The 14,452-nt window shown below is 49.9% G+C and overlaps 1 protein-coding gene across 1 annotated transcript in view; it reads right to left on the reverse strand.

Annotated features, from left to right (window-relative positions):
- The window catches only part of HABP2 (hyaluronan binding protein 2), a 43,263-nt gene that overhangs the window by 14,321 nt on the left and 14,490 nt on the right, over positions 1–14,452 (reverse strand). The window lies entirely within an intron of this gene.

Below are 14,452 nucleotides of genomic sequence, written 5' to 3' on the forward strand. Positions count from 1 at the left end.
TCCAGCATTAATTTTAAATGACTGTATGTAAATTAATATTGTGCAGTTGGGAATAGCCACATTACGCAGGGAGCAGCCTGGAGGGCACCCAAACATAGCTGGAATCAGCAGCGCTTCCAGCTTATGTTTTGCAGATGAAGAACCAATTAACTTGGGCCTCCCCATCTCTCCACCAGGTGTCACTGCAGCCAGTCAGAGCCACTCTGATGAGTTTCAAAGGCAAGGTATGCTAATGAGCAGACTGAAATGCATATAGGGAAACTTCTAAAAAGCTCTCCTCTAGGGCTGGCCCGATGGCCCTGCGGATAATGCTGTACCTTGAACTGATTATCGACTGCATTATCTTAGTTTCCTCTCCTCATTCATTCGCTTGCAGCCTTTATCTTTACCCCTTCTTTGCTTCAGAAAAAATCTACTTTTGTACAACGGCTATTTTATATTTCATATTAAAATGGAAACGTCTTTTTCCCCCCTTCTTTTTAATATGCACCAAACCTGGTTTCTTGAGGGAAAAAAAAGATTCACCTCATTTATCATTATGTCAAGTCCAGACTCTTTTTTCCTGGCTCATTATTTCTCAGGAGCTGAGTCTCCACGATATGAAAGTGCTGCAGGAGAGCACACTTGGTTGAGGAACATAAGGCTCTGGCTGGAAGATAAAGCCATTGTCTTCAGCAAGCAAATAAAGTTTAAAGTTATGAAGTTAAAAAAGGAAAACAAAAAGAATATCTGCCCAGAGTTCAGCCTTCAAGCTGACATTGTGCAGGAGGGAAGATATTGCAGGAGTTAGATTCTTCCCTGCCCTTCCCCCACCCCCAACAATTCCCTTTAATTATTAAATATCTTTCAGGAAAGATGGCTTTGTTTCAATAGGCATCTTTAAGTAACTGCTGCGAAAGTCTGAGTAGCCAGATCCTAGCACATACTTTATATAAAAGAAATGTATAAAAGGTCTATGCAGGGTTAATAAATGAGTAATAGATGCAATATCCTTCTGTCGTCTCTTGTCTTATACATCTTGGACTGCAACAAACTGGGTCTGGGACCATCTTTTTGTTCTGTGTCTGTACAGCACCTTGCACAATGGAGGCCTGTGACATACCCAGGGTATAATCCACATTGATGAGTAGCTGAGTCACCCCTGCCCTGTAACCTTGAGTGCCTTACAATGCCTTGGCAAAAGATGTTCCCACTGGGGCTGCTCACAAGCAACCTTCCAGCATGCAAGCCACAGCCTGAGTGCCTGCGTGCAACTGTAGCCTGCCAGCCACACTTGGGTTATAGTCGGCTCTCACCAGCCGTGGCTATATTGCAGGGTGACCCCAACACACTCCCAGTCCTATATTTCCCCCCAAAAATGTATGTCCTGTACTGCCTAGCCCTCTACTGGACAATACAAACGTATATAAAATCCATCATTTTATTAATAGAACTCATGCACACGCCTCTTGTTATCCCAAACAGAGTTTCCCAAATGCTTCCATTCAAACACTGGATTAGACAAAACAATAAAAGAAATGTATTAATGGCAAAGAGATGGATTTTAAGTGAATACACACAATGAGGCATAAAAGTCAGAAATGGTTACAAGAAAAATAAAGACAAAACACAACTAATGCCTAACAAACTATGTTAAATTCAAAGCAAAGTTTTTCTCCCCACACGCTCTCAACAGTTTTGCTGGCCAAATTTCTTAGGTCAGGGCCCTTTCTTTTGATTAATGGCTGCTTCCTTTGTTCCTTCTCATGCAGTGGACAGAAAGGGAGGGAGGTATAGGGATGCCTGCCCCTTCTTTTGATAGTCCTGTCCCTCTTTTGAGAAGCCTTTCCAACAGGGAAGCAAGGGGACAAGCACTCGGTGTGGAAGGGAACTCGATGCCGTTTCTTTGTTAAGATTTCTTTTTGCCCTTGCCCCCTTTCCTGTCAAAGAATGGCCATTTAGCAAGTAATGGCCCACCAGGAGTGTTTACACCTGGCTCAGATGTCAGCTTGCCCTTTATCGCCAAAAAACTGAACTCCCTAGACCTCTCTGTAAAACGTAATCTTAGTCATGATCTCAGCTTACGTTTACCATAGACAGTAAAGGGGCAGGGATGCAGACTGGAATAAGTAAATAACACGTTAGATCTTCTGACCAGAGGTTCTCAACTTTTTTTTTTCCTGAGGCGCTCCCAACATGCTATCAAAACTCCATGGCCCACCTGTGCCACAACATCAGTTTTTCTGCACACAAAAGCCAGGGTCGGCATTAGCACATAACTAGCAGGGCACTTGCCCAGGGAGCCCCACAAAGCTAAAATTACTCAGGCTTCAGCTTCAGTCCCGGGTGGCGGGGCTTTAGCTTTCTGCTCTGGCCTCCAGTGAGTCTAATACCGGCCTTGCTTGGCGGACTTCCTGAAATCTGCTCGCTGCCCCCTGGGGGGCTTCAGACCACTAATTAAGAGCTGTTTGAATGAATGAATTGAAATCAGCAGGGCCTGATGCTATTCACCTAAAATACTGGAGATTATTAGCTGAAGAAATCTCAGAGCCACTGGCAATATCTGCAAACTCATGGATGACAGGAGAGGTCCCAGTAGACTGGAGAAGGTCTAACATAGTGCTCATCTTTTAAAACGGGGAGAAAGGAGGAGCCAGGGAACTATAGACCACTCAGCCTGACTTCAATACCTGGGAAGCTATTAGAGCAATGTATAAAAACATTGAATTTGTGACTACATGGAGGATGAAGGGGTGATCACTAGCGGCCACCATGGATTTTCCAGGAGCAAATCATGCCAAGCCAGCTTAATTTCCTTCTTTGACAGGGTAACTGGTTTGGTGGATGGGGAAATGAGGTGGGCATAATATACCTGGATTTCAGCCAGGCTTTTGACACAGTGCCCCCTGACATTCTGATAAGTAAACTGGAGAAATGCAGGCTTGGTGGAACTACCATTAGGTGGATACATAAGTGGTTAAACAACTGCAAACAAAGAGTAACTATGACTGGAATGATGTGGGATTAGTGGGAGGTCTCAAGTGGGGTTCCACAGGGGTCTGTTCTCAGTCCACTGTTGTTTAACATCTTTCTGAATGACTCGGGTGCAGAAATAGAGAGCATACTGATCAAATTTGCAGATGACACAAAGCTGGGAGGTGGGGGTTTTGCCAATGTTTTGGAAGCTAGGGATCTTGAGAAATTGGAGAACTGGGCTATAGACAACAAAATACTACAAAGACAAATGTAAGGTGCTACACTTAGCGAAGAAAAACCAAATGCACAAATGCAGAATGAGGGATAACTGGGTTGGTAGCAGCATGCTGAAAAGGAGCTGAGAGTTTTGGTGGCTTACAGCATCAACAGGAGTCAGCAATGTGATGCAGTTGCAAAAAAAGCAAATGCAAGTTTAGGTTGCATTAACACAGGCATAGCATGCAAGTCATGAGAGGTGACAGTACTGCTCTACTTGGCACTGGTTAGGCCTTAGCTGGATTACCGTCTCCAATTTTGATCATCAGAGTATAGAAAGGATGTGGACACCAATGTATAGAAAGGCGAGCAACAAAGATGATCAAAAAGATGGAATGCAAGCCATATGGGCAAAGGCTGAAGGAACTGGGTATGTTTAGTTTGGAAAAGAAGAGATTAAGGTGGGGATATGATAGTGGTCTTCAGGTACTTGAAAGGCTGTCATAAAAAGATGGAGAAAAGTTGTCTCTTGCCACAGAGGGCAGGACAAAAGGCAACAGGTTCAAACGACAGCATAGCAGATTTAGATTCAATCTCAGGAAAAACTTCCTAACTGTAAGAACAGTAGGACAATGGAACAGATACCTCGGGAGGTTGTGGAATCTCCTTCACTGGACATTTTCAAAGGGAGGCTGGATAGCATCTATCTTGGATGGTTTAGACACACAAATCCTGCATCTTGGCAGTGGGTTAGACTAGACAACCCTTGCGGTCCCTTCTAACCCTATGATTCTACAGCTTCATATATAATGCTGCTACCTGCATTTTGCCATGATATTATTGATCACCAAATTGTGAGTTTTTAAATGCTATCTCACAAAAAATACTCTGTACTACAATTATTACAATAGTGTGTGGGGTGTGGACACAGGGATACATTCTGTCGCAGGGCCTGGTCCATGACAAGGGCTCCTAGGCACTACCATGATACAAAGAACATTACAATATAATAATAATAATAATGTATAACATTGTGATGGAGAGGGTTAGAAGCACCTATTGACCTGTTCCATAGTACAAATCAATAACCTGAATGTGGAATGTCATCTATTACGCTTTTCAAATGGACCTTAACAGGTGGCAATATCATCATCTATGTTATTTAACCTTTTATAAACATTATGGCCACTCATTAACAACTGACTAACCACTTGCTAATCACGTATTGACCCGTTATAAACTATTTATAGATGTGCCCTGAATATAAAGCATGGTCCCTATATTCAGCCATGCCAGGGGACAGAGAGTTTAAGAGTTGGTGTTGGCCAGTAGACGGGTTCTGGGCACCTCCCAGACGTTACAGAAGGAATCCTCCCCGTCAGATAGGACTGTATCATTCCCATTTGACACATGAGGAGCAGTGATATTAAGGCCTCAATTTTCAGAAAGGCTCAGCACACTACAGCTATGTCCAGATTTTCAAAAGTGCTCTGGATGCAGCAGCCTTTATTAGGAACAACAAAGAATCCTCCCCATGCTGAGATCAATGGGAGCTGCGGGGCGCTAGACTCTTGAATATCTGACCCCATCTATGGGTTCACAGAACTTTGGAATAGTTGGCCGTGTACTTGTGAAAACCTGCTTCTAAGCAACTTGCCCAACATTGCCAAAGAAGACTGGCAGTAGAACCCAGATCACCTAGGTCCCACTCCAGTGTCTTAACTACAAGTTCATTAAATTGAAATAACTGCTACAAATTCCCTAGGGCTTCATCTCATCTTTCATTTACCCAATACTCTGCCAGCTACATGTGACAAAAACTCCCCTCCCCCCCGCCCCGGATACATGACATTCCTGCATCAAACTAAGACTTGTTTTCCTCTTTATCATTGCCTCAGCATTAAATAACTATTTGGCTTCCACATCTCTTATTTAAGAAGTGTTCCCGTTCCATTTTTTTAATTATTCATAACAAGCCATAGGTTTAGTAAAGCAAAAGCAACAGTTTTTTTTTATCTGAGCATATAATTAACGCACAAAGTCTGATACACTGGCTGATTTAAACATATTATTGAATCAGAGGGCTCTTTCTTTGTAAGTGCCGGGAAACCTAAACACGCTTAAAAAAGCAGTGATCTGACATTTGTCACTGAAATGTGATGATTACATGAAATTAAATTAGACATCCTGCATGCAAATTTTCAAAGAATAACTTTCCTCTGTGTAGTACAAACACACCCACCCCACCATAATTGATAGGCAGAGATTGACTTTTAAAGCTTCAAATCATCTTTGAGGTTCGGATGATCTTTTAAACTGCTCAAGCTTTCATCTCCAGGTTTTTTTATTGCTGAGACCAGTCAATCAATCAGTGGATTTCTGATCAATATCCTCTTATTCATTAGCTTAATGGGCTCTGTTATTGAGAGAATAGCTGTCCCAACACGGGCAGTCATGCTGTTTTGATCAGTGGATTGAGCCGTGACTAACGTTCCAAGTGAAAATGAGATGTCACTTGAGTGACATGGATTCCAGATGACAAACTCCCTCATAGATTTCTACCACAGCTTCACCAACAACCACCCATCCATTAGACTCTCTCTGGAACACTTCCTCACCAGCATCAACTTCCAAAATCAGCGTCAGCAATGGAACTCTACTGACAACAATATACAAGAAAACCCACAGGTCACCACACCTACCTTCCTAGATCCAGTAACCACCTCAAACACACCAAGAAATCTGTTACCTACAGCCAGGCGATCAGATACCACAGAACAGGCTCTGAGGAGAAAGTCCGGATTATACAATTTATTTATTTATTTATTTGACGAAGTGGGTATTCACCCACGAAAGCTCATGCTCCAATACGTCTGTTAGTCTACTAGGTGACACGATTCTTTGTTGCTTTTTTACAGATCCAGACTAACATGGCTATCCCTCTGATACTATACAGTTTAACACACTCAAAACTGACTCCACCAAACAAGGACACTCCACCACAGAGAATTTGATCACATCATGGAACAGGCCACCCAAATACCCAAAGAGAACCCTCTTCAGTACAGAAATAACACCTACCACCCCACACTGGAACCCATATGGGGTATCATCACACAACTACATCCCCTACTCAATGGGGACCCCATCCTGAAAGAAATCTTTCCTGAACTCCCTCTTCTGGCCTTCAAACAACCTCCCAGCTTCACCAAACTCGTCATCAGAAGCAAGCTCCCCACAGACCAGGACCCACCAACGCAAAGCAGCACCAGACCCGGCCAGAACAAAAGATGCAAAACCCGCAGACATATCTCCACCGCTACAATGATCTACACCCTCCCCGAACACATCTTTCAAGATCCCTGGGTCCTACACGTGCCTATCACAACACGTGTAAAACTCTAAAGCTTGTCTCTCTCAGCCGCAGAAGTAGGTCCAGTAAAATATATTACCTCGCCCAACTTGTCTCTCTAATGAATGGGATGGAAACTTTGCTGGGATGTAGACACTGAGATGAGTGCCGGGCAAAGCAAAAGCTTATCGCAAATAAGACCCAAGATAGCCATATGCTTATCCAAACTTTATTCAAGTTCTCAGAAACTCTTGGGACTGCTTAACTGAGCTATTGATCTAGCTGAGATAGGCTTTCTTGCAAGGTTTCTGGCATTTTCTGTTTCCAGTTCTTCTGAAAATAACATGAAAAAAGCTACTCTCCTGGAGTGAAATCCTGGCCCCATTTTAGTCAATGGCAAAATTCCAAATGGAGCCCAGACTTCACTCAGGACATTTTGGCCCTTACACATCTGATCCTGGCTGGAAGTAGCTGCAACCTTGAAAAGCAATTGCCAAAGAAATAAAAATAATAAAATTAACCACACTTTTAAATAATTCCACCATGGTGTCAATTGGGTCTGAATTTGAGTTTAATATAGAGGCTTAGTGTGGGGGAGGGGGAGGGAGGGGAAGTTCTGCTATTAAGGCCAATCCTGAAAACACTTATTGCAGAGCCTAGTTCTTCTTCGAGTGATTGCTCATATCCATTCCAGTTAGGTGTGCGCGCCGCGCGTGCACGTTCGTCGGAAACTTTTTACCCTAGCAACTCCAGTGGGCCGGCAGGTCGCCCCTTAGAGTGGCGCCGCCATGGCGCCTGATATATACCCCTGCCGGCCCACCCGCTCCTCAGTTCCTTCTTACCGCCGTGTCGGTCGTTGGAACTGTGGAGTGCGGCATAGCTGTCCCCCACGTCCCTAGCTCTCCTTGTTCTACTGTTTATAGTTGTTGTTAGTAGTTAAGTGTAGTTAGTTAAGTAGTAATATAGTAAATAGTGTAAATAATATTTGTAAATATTTATTAGCCGATTTGGGCCGTAGCCCTTCCCGGCACCCGGCACCGGGCTCCTGCCTGGTTCGCCAGGCTTCAAGCAATGTGGGGCCTGTAAGAAGCTGATGCCGACCAGCGACCCCCACGACACGTGCCTAAAGTGCCTGGGGGAATCGCACATATCGGACAAGTGCCGCATTTGTAAGGCTTTTAAGCCTAGAACAAAGAAGGAGAGAGACCAGAGACTTAGGACTCTCCTCATGGAAGCGGCACTCGACCCGGCAGCTTCGCAGACCGTCACCTCGACACCGGCACCGGATCGCGCCGGCACTGGAAAGACTCCCCGGCACCGACCTTCCCCAGCACTGGGTATAGAAGCAAGGCCCTCGAAGTCTGCAACTCCATCCAGGCAGACTCGAGTGGAGCGCCCGGCACCTACATCTGCCGTGGCGCTACCAACAGGGATCCCGTTGACTCCGGGCCCGGAAGGTACGTCGAGTCCGGTCCCGCCGAGCTCCCCCATAAGATCTGGGGTTGAGCTATTGGTCCCATCGATGCCGGAGACCTTCGCCTCGGCACGGGACCTCATTGCCCTGACTGAGCCAACTCAGCCTCCACCTCCGGTACCTCCGGTGCGGGTGGCGTCCAGAGGCAAACCAATGATGAGAGCGCCATCTCGGGACTCACGCTCGCTGTCGAGGTCCCGGCACCGTGGTCGCTCAAGATCTCGCCGCCGCTCGCAGTCCCGGCACCGATCCCCTCGGCGGTACCGGTCGTACTCGCGGCATCGATAGGCCTCCAGACGGTTCCGGTCTGGTTCCAGCCACCGATACCGGCACCGGGACTCTAGGAGCCATTCCCGCCGTCGATCAGCGCCCCGGTCAACCTCCCGGCACCGAGCTGGTGGCAGGTCCCGGTCCCGGTCGATCTCCCGGCACCGCGTCGGTGGCAGGTCCCGGTCACGATCCCGGCACCGAGTCAGCGGTCGGCACCAGTCCCGATCCCGGCACCGAGTCCAAGACAGACCCCGGTCCCGATCCCGGCACCGGTATGACTCCCGGTACCGGTCCCTGGCACCGAGAACATCTTCGGCGCCAGGACGCGGAGACTCTTACCAGCCGCGGTAGGCCCCTCCGTGGCCTTCCAGACAGCCGTCGGTGTCGTCGCAGGCTGACAGTGTACTGGACACCCTGGGCGTATCACCAAGCCCAGGGCCCCCAACAGCTTCCTCCTAGGCCTGCGACGACAGAGCACAGGGCGCCGGAGGCGTCGTTGTCTCGCCCCCCTCCCCCCTCCGGACGGGGAGGACGGGTCAAAACAACAAGACCCTGAGCTCTCTCCGGAGTCAGAGGCGAGGGCTGAGGCAGACCCCCTGCTGGACACTCTCTTGCTGGGGGTCTCCTCATCGTCTTCTCCCGATGAGGCGGTGGCAGGCACTTCTTCCAATAGCCCTCCTCCGCTAGATCTCAGGGCACATCAGGACCTCCTCAGGCACGTAGCACAGAACTTGAGCCTGCAAGCTGAGGAGGTCTCTGAGATCGAGGATCCCGTCGTCAGCATCCTCTCCTCCGATGCTCCCACTAGGGTCGCCCTGCCCTTTATTCGGACGATCCAGGCCAACGCCAATACGATCTGGCAATCGCCGGCCTCCATCCCCCCTACTGCACGGGGTGTCGAAAGGAAGTACATGGCCCCCTCCAAGGGCTATGAGTACCTCCATGTTCACCCGACACCATGCTCCCTCGTGGTACAGTCGGTGAACGAGAGGGAGTGTCATGGGCAGGAAGCCCCAGCCCCCAAATCCAAGGAGGCCAGGCGTATGGACCTCCTCGGCCGCAAGGCCCTTCAGCTCAGGGTTTCCAACCAGCAAGCCCTTCTTAGCCGCTACGCCTTTAACTCTTAGGTGGCAGCGGATAAGTTCAAAGAGCTGTTGCCACAGGAGGCGCGTCAAGAATTTGCGGCGATTCTTGACGAGGGCAAGAAGGTCGCAAGAACCTCGTTGGAACAGGCCACCTCCTTGGACGCTGTGGACTCGGCTGCCCGTACCCTCGCCTCGGGGGTGATGATGCGCCGCATCTCCTGGCTTCAGGTTTCTGGCCTTCCACCGGAGCTCCAATACACCATCCAGGACCTCCCGTTCGAAGGCCAGGGCCTGTTCTCGGAGAAAACAGACCCCAGACTGAAAAGTCTCAAGGACAATCGGGTCATTATGCGCTCCCTTGGGATGCACACGCCTGGGACGCAACGCAGACCCTTCCGGCGCAATCAACAGCAGCAGCACCGGCCGTACCCCCAGTTCCGCCAGCGGCAGGACCTTAATAGGCGATGCGGCAGAAATGGCAGGCGCAGGCAGTCGGGGAATCAAGGGGGGCAAAACCAAAGCTCCTCTAAAGCCCCACCTGGACCCAAACCTTCGTTTTGAAGGTGCGCCCGAGGGCGTAGTACCAGTGTCCCCCATGGATCCTTCCCCCCCGTTTTCCAACCGCCTTTCGTTTTTCCTCCAGGCGTGGACCCAAATAACATCCGACCGCTGGGTCTTACGCACGGTGCAGACGGGATACCGTCTGCAGTTTATATCTTTTCCTCCCTCCCACCCCCCCACCCTCGTCCCTCTTCAGGGACCCCTCTCACGAGCAATTCCTCCACCAGGAGGTGCAGACGCTCCTCGACAAAGGAGCTATAGAGGCGGTTCCGGAGAACGAGAGGGGCAAGGGGTTTTATTCCCGCTACTTCTGATCCCCAAGGCCAAGGGAGGCCTCAGACCTATCCTCGACCTGCGAGAGCTCAACAAATATCTAGTGAAGTTGAAGTTCCGCATGGTATCCCTGGGGACCATTATCCCATCCCTGGATCCTGGAGACTGGTATGCCGCCCTCGACATGCAGGATGCTTATTTTCATATTGCCATATGGCCACACCACAGACGTTTCCTTCGGTTCGTGGTCGACCGCCATCACTACCAATTTGCGGTCCTCCCGTTTGGCCTCTCTATGGCTCCGAGGGTATTCATAAAATGCATGGCTGTCGTTGTGGCACATCTTCGGCGCAGTCGCATTCACGTGTTCCCTTACCTCGACGATTGGCTAATTCGGGGCACGTCAGAGCTGCAGGTCCGCAGCCATGTCCGCAGGATCACTGGCCTGTTTGCTACCTTGGGCCTCATGATCAACGTGGACAAGTCCACTCTGCTCCCCTAGCAGAGGGTGGAGTTCATTGGGGCCGTCCTGGACTCCACCTTGGCCAGGGCCCTTCTACCATTGCCCAGGTTCCAGTCCTTGTCGGCGATCGTTCAGCGCTTGCTGGCAGCCCCCCTGACATCGATACGGACATGCCTAACCCTGTTAGGCCATATGGCGGCCTGCACGTTTGTGACAGGGTATGCATGGCTCCGCATGAGGCCCCTCCAGTCTTGGCTCATCGCACATTACCGGCCGGCAAGGCAGTCACTAGACACGCTTATCACAATCCCCCAGGGGGTGTTGGATTCCCTCAGTTGGTGGCTAGACCAGTCCGTCGTGTGTGCAGGGCTTCCATTCCACCCACCCCAGCCCTCGGTGTCCCTAACGACGGACGCCTCAGATCTCGGCTGAGGGGCCGATCTGGGAACCCTGAGGACACAGGGCCTGTGGTCCCCGAGGGAGGTGGAGCTACACATCAACATGCGGGAGTTGAGAGTGGTCCGTCTTGCTTGTCAAACATTCTGTCACCAGCTTCGAGGTCGTTGTGTCGCGGTATTCACCGACAACACGACGACCATGTACTGTATCAACAAGCAGGGCGGCACCAGATCCTCTCCCCTATGTCACGAGGCAATGCGACTCTGGGACTTTTGTATAGCCCACTCCATTCACCTCACGGCTTCCTTCCTCCCCGGAGTACGGAACACGCTGGCGGACCGCCTGAGCAGATCCTTCCTCGCGCACGACTGGTCCCTCCGCCCGGACGTCGCCCTCTCGATCTTCCAGAGGTGGGGTTGTCCCCGCGTGGACCTCTTTGCGTCCAGGGGGAACAGGAAATGCCAGGCGTTCTGCTCCTTTCAGGGCCGGGAACCCGGGTCTATAGCGGACGCCTTCCTTATTCTGTGGACGACCCACTTGTTCTACGCGTTCCCCCCGTTCCCGCTGGTCCACAAGGTCCTTCTGAAGGTGCGCAGGGACAGGGCCCGAGTGATCATGGTAGCCCCAGCGTGGCCTAGGCAACATTGGTACCCCATGTTGCTGGACCTGGCCATAGCCAACCCAGTTCCCCTGCCCCTTCACCCGGACCTGATCACCCAGGACCACGGTACTCTCTGTCACCCGGACCTCCAGTCGCTGCACCTAGCAGCATGGCTCCTGTGTGGCTGACCAGATCCGAGTTACGCTGCTCCACCCCGGTACGTGAGGTACTCTTGGGCAGCAGGAAGCCTTCCACTAGAGCGACGTACTCGGCCAAGTGGGAGCGTTTCTCTTGTTGGTGCACGGAGAGGGGTTTCCTCCCGATGGAAGTTTCGGTGGCCAATATTTTGGACTATATTTGGTCCCTCAAGCAACAGGGCCTGGCGATATCGTCCCTTCGGGTCCACCTGGCGGCTATCTCCACCTTTCACCCGGGTGGGGATGGCCGCTCCGTTTTCTCTCACCCGACGGTGACTAGATTCCTTAAGGGGCTGGAACGTCTATACCCTAACGTCTGATCCCCTGCCCCTACCTGGGATCTTAACCTGGTTTTGTCTCAGCTCATGGGGCCCCCCTTTGAGCCATTAGCGACTTGCTCCCTGCTCTATCTTTCTTGGAAGACTGCCTTTTTAGTAGCCATTACCTCAGCTAGACGGGTGTCGGAACTCCGGGCTCTCATGGTAGATCCCCCGTATACGGTCTTCCATAAAGATAAGGTGCAGCTGAGACCGCACCCTGCCTTTCTCCCCAAGGTGGTCTCAGCCTTTCACGTCAACCAGGAGATCTTCCTCCCAGTTTTTTTCCCGAAGCCTCATTCTTCACGCAGGGAGCAACAACTCCACTCGCTTGATGTCCGTCGGGCTCTCGCGTTTTATGTGGAGAGGACCAAACCGTTCCGCAAATCCCCCCAGCTTTTCGTGGCAGTAGCGGACCGCATTAAGGGGCTTCCCATTTCCTCGCAGAGGTCATCCTCGTGGGTAACGTCCTGTATCAGGACCTGCTATGACTTGGCTCACGTTCCTATGGGCCGTGTGACTGCGCACTCTACCAGGGCGCAGGCGTCGTCGCTGGCTTTCCTCGCCCGTGTGCCCATCCAGGAAATCTGTCGGGCAGCAACCTGGTCATCGGTCCACACCTTTGCTTCCCACTACGCCCTGGTCCAGCAGTCCAGAGAGGACGCGGCCTTCGGATCTGCAGTGCTCCATGCCGCTACTTCTCACTCCGATCCCACCGCCTAGGTATGGCTTGGGATTCACCTAACTGGAATGGATATGAGCAATCACTCGAAGAAGAAAAGACGGTTACTCACCTTTGTAACTGTTGTTCTTCGAGATGTGTTGCTCATATCCATTCCACACCCGCCCTCCTTCCCCACTGTCGGAGTAGCAGGCAAGAAGGAACTGAGGAGCGGGTGGGCTGGCAGGGGTATATATCAGGCGCCATGGCGGCACCACTCTAGGGGGCGACCTGCCGGCCCACTGGAGTTGCTAGGGTAAAAAGTTTCCGACGAACGTGCACGCACGGCGCGCACACCTAACTGGAATGGATATGAGCAACACATCTCGAAGAACAACAGTTACAAAGGTGAGTAACCGTCTTTTCTTAATACAATGACTAGCCCCATTGGAGCTAATGTTGCTTCACCATGGAAACCCCTACACCCAGTATAGGATGCATGATTGGACCCATAGGCTCTGCTTAGCACCATACAGCTAGGTGGGTTTGTTATTCCTTCAACTTCCAACCAACACCAAAGATCATGCTCCAAACAGAGGCACTGGTACAAGAAGACAAAAGTGGCTAAAGAGCCATCTAGTTAGCTCCCAGGGTAAGTCCCATCACTAAATGCCATTATTCTTCTCAGGCCAGTTCAACCATTAACACTAATTTCCACTTCTGCTCTGGGATGGTATTAGAGTCATATAGAGTTTTAGGCCAGAAGGAACCACTAGATCATCTAGTCTGACCCCCTGTATATTGCCGGCTACCAACACGACCCAGCCCCAGCACTCTAAATCCAACAACCAAAATGAGCAACCAAAGCATTACAGCTCACAGGGAATGCATAGGAGGGACTGAGGTACACCAGTGTTTGAGGCCCCTGCAGTGTTTGGGAAATAATTAAATGAGATATACCCAAGTGATCCACAGCTACATGCTGCAGAAGAAAAACCACGCCCCACCAGGCCACTGCCAATCTGCATGAGGGAAAAACTCCTTTGTGACCCTACATATGATGATCAGTTAGACCCTGAGCATGTGAGCAAGAACCAGTCAACCAAGCACCTGAGAGAGAGAATGCCTCATGCCACTTAAGAGATTTGTCCCACCCTGCCTAGCGTCCCATCTCCAGCCATGGCCATCACTGATGCTTCAGAGGGAAGACATAAAAAACTCCTCCCACTATATGATGGTGATGGTGGAGGTCTCTCTCCTCTGCTGCTTCCAACTGATGAGCCCCCAGCTTGTAGCAGAAATTCTTATTATTAGACTAAGTGAATGACCTTGAAATTTGTACTATTGAATTTCATCCCATTTCTATCATTCCAGGCTTCAAGTTAATCTAACTCTCTCCGTATAATATTCTAATCCTCCTCTGTATTGACCATGCCTCCTAACTTGTCATTACTAGCAAATTTCATTAGCTTCTTTCCATGTCAAGGTCATTAACAGAAATATTGAATAAGGTTGGTCCTAAGACTGATTCTTGAGTATGTTAAATTTTTTGCAATAAGTTTAAAATATTTTTCTGACCCCTATGCAACTGAATTATTTGGTAGTCCACATAATATTGCCATATAAGT

This window comes from Gopherus flavomarginatus, chromosome 6, assembly GCF_025201925.1.
Source record: "Gopherus flavomarginatus isolate rGopFla2 chromosome 6, rGopFla2.mat.asm, whole genome shotgun sequence".
In the NCBI taxonomy this organism is placed as follows: domain Eukaryota; kingdom Metazoa; phylum Chordata; order Testudines; family Testudinidae; genus Gopherus; species Gopherus flavomarginatus.